The sequence below is a fragment of the Triticum dicoccoides genome, chromosome 5A, assembly GCF_002162155.2.
Source record: "Triticum dicoccoides isolate Atlit2015 ecotype Zavitan chromosome 5A, WEW_v2.0, whole genome shotgun sequence".
NCBI classification, from domain to species: domain Eukaryota; kingdom Viridiplantae; phylum Streptophyta; class Magnoliopsida; order Poales; family Poaceae; genus Triticum; species Triticum dicoccoides.
Genome location: NC_041388.1, coordinates 331,169,151 through 331,180,058, shown reverse-complemented (window position 1 = coordinate 331,180,058; position 10,908 = coordinate 331,169,151).

Sequence of the window (10,908 nt, the reverse complement as noted above, 5' to 3'; positions counted from 1 at the left end):
TCTGTGGAAGTCGCTGCCGCCGGCTGAGAAAGCCAGGCAAGTGGCGTTCACGGAGGAGATGGCGGAGGAGGAAGCCAGGTACTAGGCGGTCTGTGAAGCCCGTGATGCCGCCTGAAAAAACGAGGCAGCGGAGCTTTGTGGGCGGGCGCGTCGTCGTGCCGAGGAGGTGTACGAAGACGGATACTTCGCGAGGAAGGTCATAGGCATTGGGCGCCTCGTCGCTGCGTGGAGGTAGGCCGATAAGATCCAGCATGCCACCGACGAGAAGCTCCAGTGGGCGCCTAACGAAATGACAAGATCTGTCGCGCGCGTCCGCCAGCAAGAGGTAGATCGGTACGTCAAGCGCTGCGAGGCAGAGGAGGTAGAGTACTATCTCCGCATTGGGAAGACGCCGCGCACCAAGGGGCTGCTGGCGAGGGGCTGCCGGAATACTGGCCCCAGGAGGGATTATTAGTTTTAGTATTGTTCATTTTCAATTTTATGCATTGCACCTAGTAGTTAAGTATCATCACGTATATATGATGATATTATATATATATATATATATATATATATATATATATATATATATTCTATGATGAACTAATGAACATTTAATGTATATATATATTATGAATTCCATTTTCTATCTGTTTTTGTATACTAATTTGAATCTAGCTGTCACCATACACATATACAGAATGGAAAGCGTATATACACACATTGAAACAAAACATATAAGAATGGAAAACAAAGTACACACATTGAAACAGAGCAATACTATGATTACTGTGAATACATAGCTATCCACGTCGAAACGACTTCTCAAAATAAAATGCGTCCATGAGACCATGACCAGCAGCCTTGCCTACGGCAGCTCTTGGCTCTGCCTGAACTCGTGCAGGCATTCGTCCAAGCGGTCGACACGCTCGCGGTACATCTGGAGCGCGATCTCGAGCTCCAAGTTGGCTATTTCATCGGAGATCACCAGCTCGAGGATGGGACGACCATGTTCCTCTACTCCGCCCAGGTGGACACCTGGGCCAAGGAGGCGGTCGAGCCTACGGACCAGCGCGTTGGCATCCAGCGGGCCGCGGACAAGGCGAACGACGACACCCATGCGAACGGCGCAGCGGGCGTCCGGTGCAAGTATGGCACGGCCGGCCTCTGGTGCAAGTACGGCGCTGCGGGCCTCTGCCCACTCCTGGCGAGGAATATGGGTACTGACCGGACGTTTACCCAGCTGCGACACCGTGTCGACAACAGAAGCGCCGATGGATCTACTCTTGCTGTGCGGCGCACCACGCCTCTTGCTCTGCGACACTCCAACGGTCTCGCTGTGCGGCGAGCCGCAGCCTATCGGTGCGGACACGCCTAGCTTGCTCTGTGGCGTGCCATCGATCATGTTGTGTGGTGAGCTGCTGCCTATCGGTGCTGACATGACTATCTTGATCCGCGGCGCTCAACCGCCACGCGCCAAAGGTCTGCTCAACCCTGGCGATGACGCGCATCACGACGTCATCCGTCGCGTTGTCGGGGAGTGCCTCAGCCTCGACGGGCTGTGGCGCCTGCTCGTTTTCCTCGTCGACGAGGTTGATGGCAGAGGCGGCGCTTTGGTGGGTTTGCATGATTGGAAAAGGTGGCTGTGCTACAGGCTGCGATTGTCGCCTTCGTGCGTCGTGCGCCGCCTATGCGCAATATCGCTGGGTGGCGGGAAATAGGTGAGGAAATGACGGGAAACGGCGGCGTGTTCATAAAACCCATCAATTAATGGAAACTTAGCATAGAAGGAACATCGAGCTAGCACAAGAAGGAGATGATGATCAGATGAACACGGACCACACTAGGGAACCGTTTCTATTATTATCGGTATTCGCACACATTTCTGATTATAGACCTGTTTGTTGCGTATCACAAACATCTTGTTATATTGAACCATTTCTGCTCTCATGTCTCAACGCAAACAGTTCATCCGAGTGAACCACATGCCGTATATCGCACACACCTTTGATCTGGCTGACCGTTTCTTTTGTGTTGCCTAATCACAAACAGTTCATCTGAGTGAACCGTATGCTGTACATCGCACACACCCTCATCTGGCTGCCCGTTTCTTTTGTTCCTCCTCATCACAAACAGTTAATTGAGCTGAACCGTATGCCCTGCATCGCACACGCAACTAAAATCTGAACCGTCTTTGATGCATCCTCCATCGCAAATGTTTTCACCTTTTTTGATGAGTTTTTACAACACCGTTTGTGATTATGGCATCACACACAATTTCGTCGAAGGGTCTCTGATCATAGTGTCTCGTTAGCAGCATCCTGCAGTAGTGGTGGATACTAGGGATCAAGCCCTAACAAAACTAACTCAATTACATGATGAATATCATCCAACTCCTCACCGACCAGCGAGCCTACGAAGGAATTACTCACTCCCGGCAGGGAGCATCATGGAATTGGCGATGGAGAAGGGTTGGTGATGTCGAAGAACGAAGATCCCCCTCTCCGGAGCCCCAAACGGACTCCAGATCTGGCCTCCCGATGAAGAATAGGAGGTGACGGCGGCTCCGTCTCGTGGATCGAGATAATTCTTTCTCCCTGATTTTTTTCTTCTGGAAAAATAGGATTTTATAGCGTCGGTTTCAGGGTCTGCGGGGCCACTAGGTGGGGACAACCCACCTGGGCGCGCTAGGAGGGGGGCTCCCTGGTGGGTTGTGCCCACCCAGGTGCCCCCTCCAGTGGATCTTGGCTCCTACAATTCTTTTTTATTGTAAAAAAAATCCTTGCAAAGTTTCGTTCCATTCCGAGAATTTTTATTTCTGCACAAAAACAACACCATGGTAGTTCTGCTGAAAACTGCGTCAGCCCGGGGTTAGTTTCATTCAAATCATGCAAATTAGAGTCCAAAACAAGAGGAAAAGCGTTAGGAAAAGTAGACAACTCATATCAATAAGCTTAAAAAGCACCCAGGTTTAGGAAAACTAGATAAGCTTAAAAGCGTTAGGAAAAGTAGATAACTTTTACGAACTCTTTTGCTCTTTTTTTGCATAAATAAGCTTAAACATCACCCAGGTTTTCAGCCAACATCATAACTAACCATGCCGACAATGACTCTTATAAATTATATTAACTCATATCAATAACATAATCAGCTAGTGAGCAATAATAAGATATCTCAAACGGCAACACGTTATCAAAACAATCATGATACAATATGACAATAGTGGTATCTCACTAGCCCTTTCTGAGACCGCAAAACATAAATGCAGAGCACCTCCAAAGTGCAAGCAGCGACTAAACATTGTACTTCATGATAGAAAAGATCCAGTCATGATGCACCCAACATTAGCTACACACAATGCATAAGTCATGACTGCAATGCTCTCAGGTTCTGGCGCTTGTTTTAGAAGGTCATGACACAACATAAAAGTAAATAGATAGTCCCTTCGCAGAGGGAAGCCGTGATTTGCAGAGGTGCCAGAGCTCAAAATTTTAAAACAGAGGTAAATGATATTTTGAGACATGCACCCTTCTCATTTACTTCACGACTATCCATTATCAATATCTTCCATGCTAAGCACGTTAGTGATGGTTCCCGAGTGATAAAAGTAAAGGTTTTTACTCCATTGGGAGTTTTTGTTTGATTATTTGTAAGCTTTTTCTGTTTGCAGTTTGGGACTGGGCATCCCTATTACCGCCCTTTTCTCGTGCGATGGCGAGTGAAGAAACACTCGACCTGAGAATAACCCGCTTAGCATGGAAGATACCGACCACCTCCCGTCGTTCCATGAACGATTCGGGCACACAAAAAAGATATTTATTAGAAGTTTTTAGTGGTGGCACATGCAAATTTACTTAGGATGGCAGGGTAATATCGCAAAATTTTGGGTTCAAGGTTTTTGATGTACAAGCAGAATTCCCACTTAGTACATGCGAAGGCTAGCAAATAGGTTGACAAGCGGCCAGCTAGAGAGCAACAATGATCATGAACATGCATTATGCATAAGTAACATTGGACACTTGTCTGAGTAGGATATGGACACCATGAACATAAATATCATAGAGGCTATGTTGGTTTTGATTTAACTACATGCATGAACATGTGCCAAGTCAAGCCACTCGAACATTCGGAGGAGGATACCATATCATCATACTACATCACAATCATTTTAACGCAATGTTGATATCCAAGATAAATCATTATCCACTCCTAGATACTTATGCATGGCATGAGAAACTACAATCTCTAATTGTCATTGCAAACGTGTTTAATCATAATGGGTTGAATCATGGATACTAGGTTAAACATATTTACACAAACAGAACAAGTCGAGTTCATACCCATTTCTCTCTACCACAGCTAGTTCATCGAATGTCGTCATTATTGCATTTCACTTGTACGACCGAACGATATGAAAATAATAATAGTGCAAGAGTGCCGTGGACTAAGCTGGAATCTGCAAACATTTTATTCAACGGGGGAAGACAAGGTAAAATGGGCTTTTATTAGATCAACAGTTTTTCATATGAGAGCCACTCGACGTTTTCATCATGGTCTTCTCCTTGATACGACTTGAATAAATAGAAAAGAAATTCAGAGAAACACACCGTTGGGGATAGTACTACTGGACATAAACCGGCCAGGAGTAGCCAGATTAACTGTATGAAGATTAGAAGCCCATGAGGACCTAAGAATGATGACGCTTTACGAAGGCCCAAGGCCCAAGGCCCAAAGGCGAGTTAAGGCCTGTAGATGTAAACCGACCTTATTATGTAACTTGCATTGTAAGATAGGAAGGATAGAGACCGAGCTAGACACATTTATGATCCGGCCTCGGGACTCTGTAAACCGGCAGGCGTCAACCTATGTATATAAAGGGACGACCCGACAGCGGTTTAGGGACAACAGACAACAACTCGAGAGCCAGGCAAAGCGGATTCGCTCCCTGGTCATCGAAACCCTAGCAATACCAACTCAACTAGACGCAGACTTTTACCTTCATCGAAGGGGCCGAACTAGTGTACAAACCATCGTGTCCCTTGTTCGGTTTAACCCCTTTAAGCTAACCCGTAGAGATGGCTCCACGACTAAGTCCTTTCACGAGGACATCTGACGTGAAAAAAACCACGACAGTTGGCGCCCACCGTGGGGCTATCGCATGATGGTTTCAAGTTCTTGAAGGGCAGCTTCGAAGGACTCAAGGGATATGCTGTGGGCCGGATGACGAAGAGTCGTTGCGGCAAGCTCTACATCAACGATGCTGGATGGGGTCCCGAGGCCGGTTCAGTGGAATACGGGTACCGGGTCCCCTTTGGCGGAATTCACTTATTCATCGGCAAGATCGGCGAACTGGGCCCTGAGCCGGACACCTGCACCGACATCATCGAGACGGCTCAGCGTGCAAGCCTTACCCCGGTTCAGCCCGCACCAAGGCATGTTTTCGTAGGTGTCATCCATGGATCAGAATATGAGGATGGACTGGCATCTGATGGGGAAGCCGTTGTCTGTTCTGATGACTAGTCTTCAACCGGAGAAACCGAGTCGCTATATCAGCTGCAGGACGGTCGGATTAGTGGGAGTTCCGATGGCAACAGTATTCCGAACCCCCTCGATCTGCCAAGCTGGGTGATACGTCTCCAATGTATCTATAATTTTTGATTGCTCCATGCTATATTATCTACTGTTTTGGACTATATTGGGCTTTATTTTCCACTTTTATATTACTTTTGGGACTAACCTATTAACTGGAGGCCTAGCCTAGAATTGCTGTTTTTTGCCAATTTCAGTGTTTCGGAGAAACAGAATATCAAACGGAGTCCAAACGGAATGAAACCTTCGGAACGTGATTTTCTCATCAGATAAGATCCATGAGACTTGGACCCTCCATCAAGAAAGCCACGAGGCGGTCACGAGGGTGGAGGGTGCGCCCCCTGCCTCGTGGGCCCCTCGAAGCTCCACCGACGTACTTCTTCCTCCTATATATACCTACGTACCCCCAAACGATCGGGGACGGAGCCAAAAACCTAATTCCACCGCCGCAACTTTCTGTATCCACGAGATCCCATCTTGGGGCCTGTTCCGGAGCTCCGCCGGAGGGGGCATCGATCACGGAGGGCTTCTACATCATCATCCAAGCCCCTCCGGTGAAGTGTGAGTAGTTTATTTCAGACCTACGAGTCCATAGTTAGTAGCTAGATGGCTTCTTCTCTCTTTTTGGATCTCAATACAATGTTCTCCCCCTCTCTCGTGGAGATCTATTCGATGTAATCTTCTTTTTGCGGTGTGTTTGGTGATACCGATGAATTGTGGGTTTATGATCAAGTCTATCTATGAATAATATTTGAATCTTCTCTGAATTCTTTTATGTATGATTGGTTATCTTTGCAAGTCTCTTCGAATTATCAGTTTGGTTTGGCCTACTAGATTGGTTTTTCTTGCCATGGGAGAAGTGCTTAGCTTTGGGTTCGATCTTGCGGTGTCCTTTCCCAGTGACAGAAGGGGAAGCAAGGCATGTATTGTATTGTTGCCATCAAGGATAACAAGATGGGTTTTTTATCATATTGCGTGAAACTATCCCTCTACATCATGTCATCTTGCTTAAGGCATTACTCTGTTTTTAACTTAATACTCTAGATGCATGCTGGATAGCAGTCGATGAGTGGAGTAATAGTAGTAGATGCAGGCAGGAGTCGATCTACTTGTCTCGGACGTGATGCCTATATACATGATCATACCTAGATATTCTCATAACTATGCTCAATTCTGTCAATTGCTCAACAGTAATTTGTTCACCCACCATAGAATACTTATGCTCTTGAGAGAAGCCACTAGTGAAACCTATGTCCCCCGGGTCTCTTTCTCATCATATCAATCTCCATCACTTTATTATTGCTTTGCTTTTACTTTGCTTTTACTTTTTACTTTGCATCTCTATACCAAAAATACCAAAAATATTATTTATCATCTCTATCAGATCTCACTTTCGTAAGTGACCGTGAAGGTATTGACAACCCCTAAGCGCGTTGGTTGCGTTGAGCTATTGTTTTTGTGTATGTACGAGGGACTCGCGCGTAGCCTCCTACTAGATTGATACCTTGGTTCTCAAAAACTGAGGGAAATACTTACGCTACTTTGCTGCATCATCCTCTCCTCTTTGGGGAAATCCAACGCAGTGCTCAAGAGGTAGCAAGAAGAATTTTTGGCGCCGTTTCCGGGGAGGTTCATATTTGACTCCCGACAATGAGCCATTTCTGGCGCCGTTGCCAGGGAGTCTGCGCAAAAGTCAACATACCAAGTACCCATCACAATCCCTATCTCCCGCATTACATTATTTGCCATTTGCCTCTCGTTTTCCTCTCCCCCACTTCACCCTTGCCGTTTTATTCGCCCTCTCTCTATCATCCCTCTCTATTTGCCTCTTTTTGCCCGTTTGCTTTTTGTTTGCTTGTGTGTTAGTTTGTTTGCTTGTCGTTATGGCTAGTCTCATATCTTCTCCATTGTCTCCCGAGAATGAAGTTCTAAATTTTAAACAAAGGGAGGGAGAAATTCTAAAAGATGCTTGGTATAGAATTTGCAATGCTCAAAATGGATCTACCAGGAAGCAATCTACTTCAGTTCTTCTCCGCAATTTTTATGTAGGTGCTAGTCCTTGGTATAGATATATCCTTGATACCATTACCGGAGGGAATTTCTTGGGTAGCCATACTTTTGATTCTTATAATGCTATGTTAGATTTATTTGGCTCACCACCTCTTTTGGTTAATGGAACTATGTTAACTTTGGAGCATGTTATGCAAAGACTTGAAATTATTGAAAATAAAGTTGCTACCGTTGAATTAATTGAAAATCTAGATAAAAAGATCCACAATCAAATTACCCAATATGGATCTAGGGTAGGAATGACTTTGAAAAATATTAAGGAAAAGGAACCCATAGTTAATGAGAAAATAAATCTAGATTCCACTAGAATCGATAAACTTGAGGGTATCATTACAAACTTGGGAACCGCTTTTTCTTCCGTAAAGAATACTCCAAGTCCTCCTAATAAAATTTCCAAGCTTATGTATGTTCCTAAAAATAAGGGTGAATCATCTAGAAAGGAAACTGCGGATGTTAAATCTATAAGTATTCATCCCAATCCTTTTGCTATCATTAAGGAACCAATTGCTACAAATGAAATTTTTCGATCTTGTGCCTAAGAGTTTGATAATCACTAGAAAGAAAGAAATTCCTAAGGGAGATATATGCCTCATTGAATAATTGCCTACCAAAGATGGCAATACCTAGATCTATTCTTGCTTGTTATGCCTAGCTAGGGGCGTTAAACGATAGCGCTTGTTGGGAGGCAACCCAATTTTATTTTTATTCTTTGCTTTTTGCTCCTGTTTAGTAATAAATAAATTATCTAGCATCTGTTTTGGTTGTGTTTTTTGTGTTTAATTAGTGTTTGTGCCAAGTAGAACCGTTGGGAAGACTTGGGGAAAGTCTTGTTGAACTTGCTGTAAAAAACAGAAACTTTAGCGCTCACGAGAACTGCTGTCATTTTTATTTGGAAAGTGCTATTTAGTTAATTCTTTTTGCAGATGATTAATAGATAAATTCCTCACGTACAGAAATGTATTTTAGAATTTTTGGGGTTCCATATCTTGCGCTAGCTACAGATTACTACAGACTGTTCTGTTTTTGACAGATTCTGTTTTTCGTGTGTTGTTTGCTTATTTTGATGAATCTATGGCTAGTAAAATAGTTTATAATCCATAGAAAAGTTGGAATACAGTAGGTTTAACACCGATATAAATAAAGAATGAGTTAATTACATTACCTTGAAGTGGTCTTTTGTTTTCTTTCGCTAATGGAGCTCACGAGATTTTCTACTTTAAGTTTTGTGTTGTGAAGTTTTCAAGTTTTGGGTAAAGATTTGATGGATTATGGAACAAGGAGTGGCAAGAGCCTAAGCTTGGTGATGCCCATGGAACCCCCAAGATAATCTAAGGACACCTAAAAGCCAAAGCTTGGGGATGCCCCGGAAGGCATCTCCTCTTTCGTCTACTTCTATCGGTAACTTTACTTGGAGTTATATTTTTATTCACCACATGATATGTGTTTTGCTTGGAGCGTCTTTTATGATTTGAGTCTTTGCTTGTCAGTGTACCACAATCATCCTTGCTGTACACACCTTTTGAGAGAGCCATACATGATTTGGAATTTGATAGAATACTCTATGTGCTTCACTTATATCTTTTGAGCTTTATAGTTTTCCTCTAGTGCTTCACTTATATATTTTAGAGCATGGTGGTGGATTTGTTTTATAGAAACTATTGATCTCTCATGCTTCACTTAGATTATTTTTAGAGTCTTAATAGCATGGTAATTTTCTTAAAATCCTAATATGCTTGGTATGCAAGATTAATAATAAAACTTTCGTATGAGTGTGTTGAATACTAAGAAAAGTTTGATGCTTGATGATTGTTTTGAGATATGGAGGTAATAATATCAAAGTCATGCTAGTTGAGTAGTTGTGAAATTGAGAAATACTTGTGTTGAAGTTTGCAAGTCCCATAGCATGCACGTATGGTAAACGTTATGCAACAAATTTGAAACATGAGGTGTTATTTGATTGTCTTCCTTATGAGTGGCGGTCGGGGACGAGCGATGGTCTTTTCCTACCAATGTATCCCCCTAGGAGCATGCGCGTAGTGCCGAGGTTTTTGATGACTTGTAGATTTTTGCAATAAGTATGTGAGTTCTTTATGACTAATGTTGAGTCCATGGATTATACGCACTCTCACCCTTCCATCCTTGCTAGCCTCTTCGGTACCGTGCATTGCCCTTTCTCACATTGAGAGTTGGCACAAACTTCGCCGGTGCATCCAAACCCCGTGATATGATACGCTCTTTCACACATAAACCTCCTTATATCTTCCTCAAAACAGCCACCATACCTACCTATTATGGTATTTCCATAGCCATTCCGAGATATATTGCCATGCAACTTTCCATCATTCCGTTCATCATGACACATTCATCATTGTCATATTGATTAGCATGATCATGTAGTTGACATAGTATTTGTGGCAAAGCCACCGTTCATAATTCTTTCATACATGTCACTCTTTGTTCATTGCATATCCCGGTACACCACCGGAGGCATTCATATAGAGTTATCTTTGTTCTAGTATCGAGTTGTAATCATTGAGTTGTAAATAAATAGAAGTGTGATGATCATCATTATTAGAGCATTATCCCAAGTGAGGAATAAAAAAAAATAGAAAGGCCATAAAAAAAGAGAAGGCCCAAAAAAGGCCATAAAAAAGAGAAGGCCCCCAAAAAAATGAGAGAAAAAGAGAGAAGGGACAATGTTACTATCCTTTTACCACACTTGTGCTTCAAAGTAGCACCATGATCTTCATAGTAGAGAGTCTCTCATGTTATCACTTTCATATACTAGTGGGAATTTTTCATTATAGAACTTGGCTTGTATATTCCAACAACGGGCCTCCTCAAGTGCCCCAGGTCTTCGTGAGCAAGCAAGTTGGATGCACACCCACTAGTTTCTTTTGTGGAGCTTTCATACATTTATAGCTCTAGTGCATCCGTTGCATGGCAATCCCTACTCCTTGCATTAACATCAATCGGTGGGCATCTCCATAGCCCATTTATTAGCCTCGTTGATGTGAGACTTTCTCCTTTTTTGTCTTCTCCACATAACCCCCCTCATTATATTCTATTCCACCCATAGTGCTATGTCCATGGCTCGCGCTCATATATTGCGTGAAAGTTTATAGGTTTGAGATTACTAAAGTATGAAACAATTGCTTGGCTTGTCATCGGGGTTGTGCATGATGAGAGCATTCTTATGTGACGAAAATGAAACATGACTAAACTATATGATTTTGTAGGGATGAACTTTCTTTGGCCATGTCATTTTGA